At 37.0% G+C, this 14,159-nt stretch overlaps 2 long non-coding RNA genes across 3 annotated transcripts in view; one reads left to right on the top strand and one right to left on the bottom strand.

Annotated features, from left to right (window-relative positions):
• LOC103217630 (uncharacterized) overlaps positions 1–14,159 on the bottom strand; it is a 549,839-nt gene that overhangs the window by 13,117 nt on the left and 522,563 nt on the right. The gene's annotated exons all lie outside the window — the stretch shown is intronic.
• Positions 1–14,159, top strand: part of LOC119621448 (uncharacterized) — a 30,504-nt gene that overhangs the window by 13,915 nt on the left and 2,430 nt on the right. The window contains exons 2-3 of the long non-coding RNA XR_005237998.2: positions 8,159–8,270; positions 11,059–11,272. This is a non-coding gene — a long non-coding RNA (uncharacterized lncRNA). The remainder of the gene's footprint in view (positions 1–8,158; positions 8,271–11,058; positions 11,273–14,159) is intronic.

Below are 14,159 nucleotides of genomic sequence, written 5' to 3'. Positions count from 1 at the left end.
AGATGCTGTGTTATATGTGGATTCATGCTGTCTGAGAGACCATAAAGAAGAACCAACTGGGATTTCTGAATTCTATTCCACAATCTACAATTTAAGACTCATGTGTGCTGTTATTTTTATATGGAATAACTCACACATGGACAAATGTAGTGACATAGAATTCATATGTTCAGACACATTATGCTCATGAAGCCTAAGGCAGATCCAGCCTCTCTGTATGCAGAGAACATGGTTTTCCATAAAGTGTGTTGGAATTCTCAAGTCCAGTCATCTAGGAAAGCATACTGTCCCGGGGAGGAAATGAACACTAGGGAGGAACTTAGACTTGGCAAGGGAGGTGTACAATTTTCTCTTCCCCCTGGGGAGTTCAGGTACTGAGTTTCAGGTGAGAGATACTCAAAATTATGCCCTGGGGAACAATAAGATGGCTTTGTAATAAAGAGAGCCCAAACTGGGTCGTAGAAGGGCTTGTGTAGTACAGGGCGGACATAATTTGCCCTTGTTCCAAGTTGTCTATGTGGTAGTTCTGTTTTCATAGGTTCATATTTACTGAATTACACTCCTGATTCTAGAAATGGGATTGTGCTGTCAAATAGTATTATATGCACCTAATTGCCAAGGTCCATCCATGAACAGATTTTCCTGAATAATTGAACAGAGACCACTGACCATAAGAGACAATATGAATTGTAGAACAAATGTAATGAAATCAGATTCTAGTTTGGTTTTGAAGAATAAATATATTTTTAACCTTGAACCAAGAATCTTGTACTATCTATGCTTCCATTCCTAAATAAGTGTCACCTTATAGTTTTAATTCTGGGTCAAATTAAAGTATTGAACCTGAGTATCTGAGGTTCAATGTAAGATTAAGACTTTTCAGTACCTGTGGACCTTAGAGGGTACGCTTCATGCCTAAAAACTACATACACAAAGGTCAGGAAGCACAGGCAAAAGGAGAGAGATTGTGGGGCAACTAGCAGTCTAGATTGGGGAATGGGGTGTAGGTCGCCTTAAGTTTGAATGCATGGTCTGAATGGGCCATTAAAAGGAAGCGGTGGGAAATCGGGAAGCCCAGTCCACCAGCAGGAGAGATGCCTCTAAGTTCCTATCTCTGGCAACCTGCTCAAGCGATTTGAGTGTAGTGTGGAACTGAAAACTTTGTCAAGGTTGACTGAGTCCTGTCTCTGTTACAAGAAAGCTAAATAAACTTGCATTTAAAACAGATGCTGAGGCAACATAATATGAGTTTTCACTACAACTAGGTATAACTTAGGTACTAAAGTGACTGAAGGTATTGGTGCAAGTTCTAAAACTGAGCACTATTTCTTTGTGGTCACCATTGAAGTCATGCTGGACTTAACACTGGGAACTTGAAAAAATGGAATTCTAAACCCTCGTTTTAAAAGTAGGGGAATCTGGTCAATGGCGTGTTTTTCTTGACACCCATGATTCTAAAGGGCCCTGTTACCTCCTGGACCTTCCTAATCAGCAGTAATGTTAAAAAGTTTCAAAGAGATTGTGCATCATGTCTGCCTTCCAATCTTGAGTGAAATCCTCTGATTGATTAGGTAACTAATTCACTCCTAGTGCCCAAGCTTCAAAGAAGCCTCAGAAACAGTTTTACTTTTCTAACTTCTCCAAAGGAAAGATGCAGTGCAGGTTGAGGGCCAATCCAAATATCAACAACAAACCAAATAAATCAAAACATTCATATCAGCATTGTTTTAATCAAACAAAACACTTCAGAAAAAAAGACACAAAACAACATTCTTCAAATCAAAATATTTGATTTAATGAAAATATTAGTGACAAGAAACATTCAAAGAATGTGAAGTTCACTCAACTGAAATAGTTTACAATGTCTTTTGGCTTTTCTACTAGCTTTAGAAAGACTGAATTTTTTATAAAAAATAACTCCAGGAACAAATCTCAGTTTCTTATTAAGTTACCTGTCATACTGATCCAAAATCTGTAAAGATTATGGAGGAGTTGTCTTTTTTAAATAAACTAAAAAAATGTATTCCATGGAAATTTTTTCCCTTTAAACTTTATAACAATTGTCTATGTTTTGTCATTTATTTATTACTTGAAAATATTAAAACACTTATATGATGTATTAGTCTGTTCTCATGCTGCTAATGAAAACATACCCAAGACTGGGTAATGTATAAAAGAAAGAGGTTTAAAAGAATCACAGTTCCATATGGCTGGGGAGGCCTCACAAAAATGGTGGAAAGTGAAGGAAGAGCAAAGGCATGTCTTACGTGGCAGACAAGAGGGCATGTGCAGGGGAACTCCCCTTTACAAAAACATTAACTCTCATGAGACGTATTCACTATTAGGAGGGCAGCATGGGAAAAACCTGCCCCCATGATTCTATTACGTCTCACTGGGTCCCTCCCATGACACATGGGGATTATTACATTCAAGGTGAGAATTGGGTGGGGACACAGAGCCAAACCATGTTATATGAATTAAAGTAAATTCTTTCTGGTTTTCCAATGTAGTCAGCCCTCCATATATGTAAGGATTTGTTCCAGGACCACTGAAGATCCCCAAATTTGTGAATGCTCAAGTCCCTTAATTGGCCCTTGTTATCTGCAGTTTCTGCCTCCAAGGATTCAACCAACTGCAGATGAAAAATGCAGTAATTCATGACATATTTTCAATCACTGAAACTCTAGAAAATGAAAATTTTTTTAATTGAAACTGAGAATGGAGAAGGCCAACTTAATTTATTTGCCTTATGAAACATTAGTATATTGTTAGTGATTTAAATTAGTTTCCTGCAAATCTTTCAGGTCAGTAACACAGTTTTGTTGCTGAATACTCTTATGTGCTACATTTTAAGAGCCTTTTGTGTTACACATTTTTGTGTTAGTCCATTTTGGGTTGCTTTAAAGGAATATCTGAGACTGAATACTTTATAAATAAAAGAGATTTATTTTGGCACAGGATTCTGCAGGCTATACATGCATGGTGCCAGCATCTGTACCTATTCTGGTGAAACCTCAGACAGCTTTTACTCATGGCAGGAGGTAAAGGGGGAACCAATGTGTCACACTGAGAGACAGCAAGAGAAAAGGAGATGCCAGTCTCTCTTTAACAACCAGCTCTTGTGTGAGCTAACAGAGAATTCACTTATTGCCAAAAGGATGGCACCAAGCCCTTCATGTCCCAATGACCCAAACACCTCCCACTGGGTCCCACTTTCAACACTCGGGTTCACATTTCAACATATTTGGTGGGGACAAACATCCAAACTATATCACTTTGGAAGATCCTTCATATAATCTTATATATACATATTTAAATATAATCATATATTAAATTATATGCTCTAAAATTTTGACAGAATGTTACATTTTTTACTTCTGAAATTACTATTTGAACTATGAGTGAGTTGCATTTAATTTGTTTGGCATTTACTTCCCCAAAATTATCATATAATCTTGAGAATTCATGTAGAATCAAATGCAATCTCACTTTTGAATACTATAAATCCATTTTCACTTTTAGCTTCATAATTAACCAATTTCTTACGCTATAAATATAGATATTTTATTAAAATTATATTCATTTCAATTTTGTGATGCTGTATAATCAATTGGGGCTTGCTTTGTTTTGTTTTTGTTTTGTAGGCTCCTGAAAAGCATTATGGAGCTGTTCACTAAGGTTATGGTGCCAACACAAAACAGCCTGATTTTAGAAGTGGTTTGAAATGCCTAGCCCCTGAGAATGCTTCCCAGCACACATGGCTGCTGGTGTCTTCATTTTTCTCTTCATTTTGTCTTTTTCCCACCCAGAGAACAGATAAATTAGTTATGCCTGTATTATGGTCCATAGTTTAAATATATTAATCATCTTGTATAACCATCTCTCCTCAAAAGATAGTGTATTACATACTGTGTTAATATTCCAGGGCTGCTGTAACAAAATATGACAAACGATGTGGCCAAAACAATAGAAATGTATTATCTCACATTTCTGTAGGCTAAAAGTCTGAAATCAAAATGTCTGAAGAGCTGGTTCCTTCTGAGGGCTGTGAGAATCTTTTCCATGCTTCTCCCAAGCTTAGCTTCCAGTAAGTTGCTGGCAATCTTTAGCATTTTGGTTTTTGCTGTATCACCCAGATCTGCCTTCACCTTCACATGGTGTTCTCCCTGTGTTTATGTGCCTGTGTCCAAGTCTCCCTTTTTTAGGACATCAGTTATGTTGGACTAGAGACCCACCCTACTACAGCATGATTTTATCTTAACTAATTGCATCTGCAATGACTATTTTCAAATAAGATCACATTCTGAAGTAGTGGGAGTTAGGACTTCAACATACAAACTTTAAGGGGGATATGATTCAACCCCCAGCACATATATTGGATTCTGATTTTTTAAAATTAATGGCCTCTGTACAATGAATGTTTATTTCAATCTAGTAACTCAGGAAAAAGGCCTCTTTCAATGTCACTGTTAGCAATAGGTAGCACAACATAACTAGCACACTCTGCTTTGCATCCTATGCTAAGAGTTTTCTCCTCAAGCCAGTATCTTGTGTCTGGTGGATTTGGGAGACAGAAGGGATAAAATATGTCATCCTCTTTGTACCAAAGCATATTCATATTTTTGCTTGTTGTATTCTATATTTTTCATGCTCTTTGACATTAGAACATTCTTTCTGTTTTTTTCCTTCTCTCTCTCTCTCGTTCTTTCTCTGAAGGTTTTCCACCACTAAGAATGTTGTATGTTAACATGGGAAAGCCCAAATTAAAGGAAGCTAGTGGTTTGGCAGTTTAAAATAGTTTAGAAATAGTTTTGCTAAAATATATTTCCACTGTCATGTTTTAACTTGTTTTAATAGGCTGAATATATCCTTTTATTAGTTGTAGAGCAGCCTGTGAATATTTACCTGTCGGTTAGGTGCATCTATTACAGGGAATACAGAGGAGAGATTCTTTAACTTTAGGGCGCTGTTCATTTGCTGAGAGTGGGTTGGTTAAAACCCAAGTTTGGCTCACCTTAGTGGAAAGTCACTCAGGGGTAAGAGGGAGAAAAGAGTGTTTCTATTTCCTTGTCTGTGTAAGGAGTATTTAGTTTCCGTGGTCATTGTCAGTTCACATCAATAACAATTGTGTTGCACTAGAGTTCTACTTTGTATCCAACCTTCTGGCAGCTGTCCTTTCATTTTGCTTTCTTAAATGGCACATTGAAGACATGCTGATTTTGTTTTTGGGTGGGCCTAGGTTAAAATGTGAACTTGCTAACTCTATCACTTGTGTTGCTTAAAAGTTTTGCAGTTTCAATTTCCTCAAGTACCACGTGGAGATACTAGGATTTATCTTACCATTTTATAGTAGGGAGGATTAAAACTAAGTAAGATGGCATATGGAAAATATAAAGTGCAATGCCTAATTTCCACTCATTTGGGAAAAATAATTCTTCTTGAGATATTTGATAATTTCTTTCTTTCTCATTAAAATTTGACAATTTTGCCATATTTACCATGTATTAGTATTTTTTTTAATTTTTGTGAGTATATATAAGGTCTACATATTTATGGAATTCATGAGATATTTTGGTCAGGCATGAAATGCATAGTAATCATATCATGGAAAATTGGATATTCATCCCCTCAGGCATTTATCCTTTGTGTTACAAACAATTCAGTTAGTTATACTCTTTTAGTCATTTTTAAATGTACATTTAAATGATTATTGACTATAGTCCCTTATTGTATTATGAAATACCAGGTCTTGCTCATTCTTTCTAACTACTGTTTGTACCCATTAACCATTCCATCTCCCCCAGCTTCTGCATTACCCTAACTAGCTCCTGATAAACATTTTTCTATAATCTATCTCCATGAAATCAATTGTTTTGATATTTAGCATGCACAAATAACTGATGACATGAGAAGTTTGTCTTTCTGTGTCTGTCTTATTTCACTTAACACAATGATCTCGAGTTCCATCCCTGTTGCAACAAATGACAGGATCTCATTCCTTTTTATGGATAAATAGTACTCCATTGTGTCTATGTACCACATTTTCTTTATCCATTCATCTGTTGATGGACACTTAGGTTGCTTCCAAATCTTGGCTATCGTGAACAGTACCACAACAAACATGGGAGTGCAGGTATCTCTTCGATATAATCATTTTCTTTCTTGTGGGTACATCCCCAGCAGTGGGACTGCTGGATCATATGTTAGCTCTACTTTTAGGTTTGTTGAGGAACCTCCAAACTCTTCTCCATAGTGGTTGTTATATTTCCACCAACAGAGTATAAGGGTTTCCTTTCCCTCATATCCTCACCTGCATTTGTTATTGCCTGACTTACATGTAAGAGCCATTTTAACTATGGTGAGCTGATATCCCATTGTAGTTTTGATCTGCATTTCTCTGATGATCAATGATGTTGAACATTTTTTATATGCCTGTTTTCCATTTGTAGGTCTTCTTTTGAGAAATGTCTATTCAAACATTTTTCCCATTGTTTAATCAAATTATTAGCTTTGTATTTCTATAGAGTAGTTGAGCTCCTTATATATTCTGGTTATCAATCGCTTGCCAAGTGGGTAATTTGCAAATGTTTTCTCCAGTTCTGTGAATTTTCTCTTCACTTTGATGATGGTTTCCTTTGCAGTGCAGAAACTTTTTAACTTGAAGTGATCCCATTTGTCCATTTTGGCTCTGATTGCCTGTGCTTGTAGGGTATTGCTCAAGAAATTTTGGCCCAGGACAGTGTGTTGGAGAGTTTCCCCATTTTTTGGTAGTAGTTTCATAGTTTGAGGTCTTGGATTTAAATCTTTAATGCACTTATATTTGATGTTTGAATAAGGCAAGGGATACAAATCAAGTTTCATTCTTCTGCATATGGATATTCAGTTTTCTCTGCACCATTTGTTGAAGAGGCTGTCTTTTTCTCAGTATATGTTCTTGGCTCCTTTGTCACAAATGAGTTTACTATAGGTGTGTGGATTTGTTTCTCAGTTCCCTGTCGTGTTCCAATCAGTCTATGCGTCTGTTTTATGCCAGTACCATGCTGCTTTCGTTACGATAGCTCTGTAGCAGAATTTGAAGTCAGGTAATATGATTCCTCCAGTTTTGTTCTTTTCACCCAGGATAACTTTGACCATTCTGGGTCTCTCATGATTCCATATAAATTTCAGAATTTTTAAAACAGTTTATGCAGAATATCATTGGTGTTTTGAGGGGGTTGCATTGAATGTATAGATTGCTATAGGTGGTATGCATATTTTAACAATATGGATTCTTCCAACCCATGAACATGAAATCTCTCTCCATTTTTTGTGTGTCCGCTTCAATTTCTTTCCTCACTATTTCATTGCTTTCATTGTAGAGATCTTTCACTTGTTTAGTTAAGCTAATTCCTAGGTATTTAAATTTGTTTCAGCTATTTTAAATGAGATTACTTTTACATTTCTTTTTCAGATTGTTCACTGTTGTCATATAGAAATGCTATTGATTTTTGTATGTTGATTTTTTTATCCTGCAACTTTACTAAGTTTATCAGTTGTAGTCGTTTATTTGTGGAGTCTTTAGGTTTTTCCAAAAATAAGATTATATCATCAGCAATAAGGATAATTTGACTTTTTCTTTTCTAATTTGGATGCCCTTTATTTCTTTCTCTTGTTTGATTGCTCTAGTTAAGACTTTCAGTACTATGTTGAATAATAGTGAAGAAAGTGGGCATAGTTGTCGGTTCCAGATCCTAGAGGAAAGAATTTCAGTTATTCCCCATTCAGCATGATAATTCTTGTGTTTGTTTTAGATTTCCAATCCAAGTTCCGTTCATAGTGTGGAATTCTTTCTTCTATTATGCTATTGATGATCATTTTTGATGTGCATTCTGTTTCCATCTTTTAAATTGCTTATTGTTTGCAGATTATTTCTTTGTGATATATTTTTCTATATAGCAAATGGTCTCCTTTGTTTCAATTATTTTCTTTGGCTCTGTGATAGGATGTGTCTAGTCTTTCTTCTATTCAATTAGTGTTTTTCACAATGTTATTTGCACTATGTATTGCTTCTGAACGTGACTTTATTGGGCATGCTTGGTTGACTTCCTGGCATCTATTCCACTACCCCCCAGTATGTAGTAGCCATAAGGTTTGTGTATTTGATTGATTCTTCTCTTAGTTCTAGGCATGGAACCCAAGAGATCTCTAAGACAATTCATACATTTTACCCATCTTAGAATAGCTGGTTTAGGACTGGACAAACAATCTCAGCTGCTTCAATCAGACTCATGGTAAGTACTGAAATGGAAAATTATTTTCTCTTCTAGGCACTGTTAAATATTTTTTTAATGTAAACTGTGCAACTACTTCAGCTACTTTACTTTGAGAAAACTTAAGCTGAGAACAAATTCTACTTGACAAGGTGAGAAATACTGAGAGAGAAAATGGGAAACTAAACAGAAACTCCGATCAAGTCTTCCTTTGAGTATAACTTAACTGAAATTTCCAGTCAAAGTGTTCTCTTCATAAGGTCAATTACTTTGAATTAGATTTTATTCATTTAAAACTTGCAACATTTTAACCTATTCACTTTTCTGTGCTGTCACTACCATTTATTTCCACTGATTTCTTATCTTTACTTGTTATAATTATAATATATTCTTTTAGCTAAGTAAAAATAGATGATAATCATTTCCTAAATCTAAACATTTCCTATGAAAAATCTTTGGGACACAATTACATATTTCCTTTCAGTCTTTTATAGCACTTCCATAATTTTGTAACATTTCAACCACTTTCTTTGTATTCATATTTACAAAAGGTTAATTAAGAGGTTTTTATTATGCTTGCTCATGGCAAGTGGCCTCTACTCGGACTGCTGCACTCGACGCTTTGCAAGAGGGAGCACGTGAGCAAGTAAGTGTGGGATCCAGCCAGCTGTTCCAGGCACTGATACAAGAGCACGCTCTGTGCAGGGCCAGTGGCCAGACCAGGAGTGTCACCCTGAGGGGAACATGGTGGCTCCCAGGTGAGGATGCCCATGACCCTGAAGCCCCAGAGTGGGTGTTAAGTGCTCTCTATTAGTTCCACTGTTCGCAGATAGTTGTGTGTTAGCAGCTCAGTTGACCCTTTGCCTCGTTGCATGGGGTGACTGCCCTCTGCTGGCAAAAGCTAAGGGCTGGTGTGACAGTATTTCTCAGTACCTGCGCCATGTGGGTTCTGAGCTCTTGTCTGGCATCCAAGAAGAACTGAGGTCACAAGGACGGTTGAAGGACGGTGAAGGTGGAGAATTTTACTGAAAAATTAAAATGGCTCTCAGCGGAGAGGGGACCTGGAGAGGAGACTGTAAGGGCAGGTCATCTTCCCCGAAGTTAAGCTGTCTCTTCCCTGGAGTCAGGTTGTCTCCCCGTCTACCGACTGAGTCTGGGGTCTTTATAGGCACAAGCTGAGGAGTGCATGCTGATTGGTTTGTGAGTACGCAAAAAAGGTTAAAGTGAAGACACCACTCAAAGGTGGGCATAACAGTATAGAAAACCAATTAGGAAAGGGTAGGTACATGTAAAATAGGTAAAGGGTGGGAATCAATCAGAGAAAAGCACACCGAATGGGAGGACAATTTCTAAATCTGGTCTGAGGATTAAACTTGTAGCTTGGCTTTCAGGCTTTAAACCGTCTTTGGCTTGGAGGTGGACTGTTACTGTGTACTCTCCCCTATCTTCCTAGGCATGTGGCTGCCTCCTGTCACTGTTAATGGGTTACAATGACGCCATTTTCCACTTTACTCTTGGACTACTTTTGAAATCGTATGTTTTCATATATTTGGGGTTTGTTGCCTTTTATTTGTTTTGCAGGATAAAAATATTTTAAGACTTTTCTATTCATTATTTGTATCTCTTTATTTATTTATTTATTTATTTGAGACGGTCTTGCTCTATCACCCAAGCTGGAGTGCAGTGGTGTGGTCTCGGCTCACTGCAAGCTCTGCCTCCCGGGTTCACAGCATTCTCCTGTCTCAGCCTCCCGAATAGCTGGGACTACAGGCGCCCGCCATACAATTTTTTTTTTTTTTTGAGACTAAGTCTCGCTTTGTCGTCCAGGCTGGAGTGCAGTGGCGTGATCCCGGCTCAATGCAAGTCCACCTCCCGGGTTCATACCATTCTCCTGCCTCAGCCTCCCGAGTAGCTGGGACTACAGGCGCCACCACCACGCCTGGCTAATTTTTTGTACTTTTAATAGAGACGGGTTTTCACCATGTTAGCCAGGATGGTCTCAATCTCCTGACCTCATGATCCGCCTGCCTTGGCCTCCCAAAGTGCTGGGATTACAGGCGTGAGCCACCACGCCTGGGCTGTATCTCTTAATTATAGAAAGTCTCTGTTGATATTGATTCTTTGTCTTTCGTGTGTTGTAAATTTTTTCTGTTGCTTAGGTTTTCAATTGAAATTGTATTAGTTAACTATTTTTTGCATATTGTAATGTTTTTCTTAAATTTGTGACTTTATAACATATTTTACTTTGTCAACTAGAGTTTATAGCTAGTGTTTATTTGTTATAACTGGGTACTTCTTTTTGTATTAAATAAGGTTTTTATTCTAAAGCCACTTCAAATACAAAGGAATAAAACTATTCTCATTGAAATAATTTATAAATGTTATATTCACTGAGAAGTCAAATGCAATAATGATTGTGGATTCAATGCCTCATGTGATGTTTTACTTGTGTTCTCTACACAAAGCTCAGTTTTTTTATACATATAAATATATGCTATTCAAGTGCTATAAAAGTCACTTGCTTTTATGTGCTCTAGAGTCATTAAAGTTTTTAACAGTATTTAAAATCCTTTACCTTCTTCACTTTAGATGATTATAAAATTTAAACTTTTAGAAGTAAGATTTGGTTAGGCAACCCAAAAATGTCTATGGTTTCACAAGACAAATGGTTATTTTTTGTTGGAGCAATAGTCAAACACAGATCCTATTATTGGGATTAGACAGCTTTCCTGGGCATCTTTTCTCCCAGTGGCAATTTAGGGTTTGAGCCTCTTTGATCCTTTGGCTGACTTGTTCTTTGTCTGTGTAGTCCTTTTATTCAGATGGAAGATGGGAAAACACAATGCTGTATACTTTGGAATATTGTATGGGCTTGTAATCAGCATACTTAATTTCAAGCCATTCCTTGGCCACTCAATGGTCACTACTAAATCACACAACCCACCCAACTGGAGAATTAAATTAAGTATCTGGAGCGATTTAATGAACATGCATTTGTGGCCACAAAAATGAAGATACAATAAGTAGGTGATGAATTTTTACTAAAATTTGATGATTTTCTACAGAAATAAATTTGAATCTATTCAGTATATAACTTTAGGCTAGTGTCAATGCATTTAATTTTTTGTCTGCAAAATCTGCTCATGCACATCCTTGTTCAAAGAGCCACCTGCTACTTAGTGACCTTAACTGAAACATTAATTGTTTTGTGTGCCCAAATTTAATAACCAGCTATCAGGAATGATGTTATGGAAAACACTGTTATTTAAATGCCAAGAGTTTGTTCTAGATCCTGCTGTTCACTGAACAATAAGCCAAGCACCGAGACAGTAAGTATTGTCAGGGAAGAAGCCTTTAATTGGGTGCTGTGACCGGGGAGATGGGAGATCAGTCTCCAATCCATCTCTCTGGTCAACTAAAATTAGGGATTTATGTAACAGGGAAGAAATGTAACCGTGTATGGGAAAACGGGAAGTAGGAAGGGGTAATGAAGCAGAGTTCATCAATGGGAAGCAGACGGTTGGTTAGTTAATAATGGCAGGTGAGGGATCTAGCATCTCATTGTCCAGATGTGTTGATCTGGTAAGTTTCAATTCCTTGATGCTATCTGGGAGGTTTGGTGGCTGGTTTCCTGAGAAAGAAACTCACGTAAAATAAATGTAACTTTCTCAAGTTTCAAGATGGGATAGTAAATGTCTATGTTTATTCAAAAGAAAACATAAACATCACTTCTATGGGACATTTGGGTAGGTTTCAACATGACTTATGGAAATTAGTATTAGAGACATTTTGAATATTAGTTGCAATAAAATAGTAGTTAATATTTAAGAGGCTGTGCTAAATTCTTTACATTCAATCAAATTGCTTAAGATGTAAAATAATATATCTGTACATTTATATTCATATACATAATTATATCTCTATCCATCTATCTATCTACTTATGAAGATGAATGAATAAAGTGATCATATCCTTTTATTTTAGTCTCTGATCATCCTAACAATCTACCCATTAAACTCAATCTGACTCCCAACGTCTGCAGACTTCTTTATCCTCAGCTGAACCACTGGACTCTCATTTATAGACTTAGTTCTCTTTCACCCTTATGACAAATGCTCTGGCCATTCAGGAGTAAGATAAGGACCTCAAATTTACCCCTTGATATTTATAATAATGTTGCCTTAACTTTGTGCTATATTCTAATTCTGCACTAACGCCTATTCCTAGAAATATGGGCTGGACTTCACACCTCACTTCAGCTGACTGGTATTCTGTTTTACACTTTGAGTCTCAGTCCTGGTTTATAACCTCCCTGTTTTTAATTTTGTTCTAAACATGAGGTGACATCTTACTATTTCTGGGTTCCTCTTAGTACTAATTCCCTAATCCTATACTTCCATCTGATGGCTAGGACCGTGATACCCTATGCTAATCATCTCTGCTATGACCTGCCTATGTCAAAACCCAGCTTAAAGTTGTCATGGTTCATCAGACTAGGCTTTCCCTAAATTGGACCTTACTTATGCCTACTAAAGTCAGCTACCCTGAGAGACACTTGTGGTCTTAAATCTAACTAATAAACTACATCAGGCTCTTGTCCTTCAGGCCTTTCCCTAATCCCAGGTCCTGTCTAATTCTAAACATTTTCACCCACCATTTTACTCAGTTCTCCTCTTCTTGCTAGGGCCATATACAGGATTGTGCCCGGTCTCAGGTAAAAATATTGTATGTGTGTGTATGTGTGCATATTCATGTGTGTATGTCTATGAGCATATGTGTCTGTGTTTACTATATTTGATAATGAACCATTAAGCAAGAGACATTAATTTTGTTGCTTTTGCTCACTTATCTTCATATATTTATTTTAATTGCATGCTCACTTGAAACAGCTTAACTTTCTTTGGTTAATTTTTAAATTAAATTATATTTTATTGGTTGCAATCACTGTTATCTTCCCTTGTTTGTTTATGTTATTAATGTCAGGCCTTCAAAGAACTGTGGGAATACTAATTATAGTTTGAACATGCAGATTGGGCCATTCATGCGATTATTTATTTCCTCAAACATTAATTTACTACTGTGTAGAAAGGTGCCAAAGTATTCTGAACCCACACTAAACGGTTGCATAGCATCTTGTGGGCTTCACTTTGGAAAGAATGGCAGGATCAAAGAGACCAAAATATCTGATTTGTTCCATATGTTATAGCTCATCCCTAATGACAGAGTGGAGACCTGTCAATATTGCTTCTATTGCCCATGGTGAGTGAAATGATCAAATATTTCAGGCTCAATATGGTCCTGCTTGAGATCTTACTCTGGGAATGCTAGAAGAATAAACATTACACTTTCGAAAGTTTTAGAAATGTTTGTCAAAGATTTTATGCTAAAACTGAGGATATACATACTTTTGGTCTACTGCTCAGTATAATCATTATTTATAATTTATATCTTCATATCACCTGTTTGTTAAAACGCCAAGCCTGTGTCTCTAATCTTTGTCAAATAAAACTGAACTCCTATTTTTCCCACTTTCACCCAACAAAATAAATCTACATGACCTCTTTCTCTATTTGTCTTTAACCGAGATCCTACTACACTATTCTCTTCATCCCTATTGTTTCTTTCTTTATTATTATTATTCTTATTTTTGAGAGAGAGTTTTGCTCTTGTTGCCTAGGCTGGTGTGCAATGGTGCGATCTCAGCTCATTGCAACCTCCACCTTCAAGGTTCAAGCGATTCTCCTGCCTCCGCCTCCTGAGTAGCTGGAATTACGGGAGCCCGCCACTATGCCTGGCTATTTTTTTTTTTTTTTTTCATATTTTTAGCAGAGATGGGGTTTCACCATGTTGGCCAAGCTGATCTCTAATTCCTGACCTCAGGTGATCCACCGGCCTTGGCCTCCCAAAGTG

The sequence above is a fragment of the Chlorocebus sabaeus genome, chromosome 2 (assembly GCF_047675955.1).
Source record: "Chlorocebus sabaeus isolate Y175 chromosome 2, mChlSab1.0.hap1, whole genome shotgun sequence".
NCBI lineage: Eukaryota > Metazoa > Chordata > Mammalia > Primates > Cercopithecidae > Chlorocebus > Chlorocebus sabaeus.
This window is presented reverse-complemented; position numbering and strand designations above follow the sequence as displayed.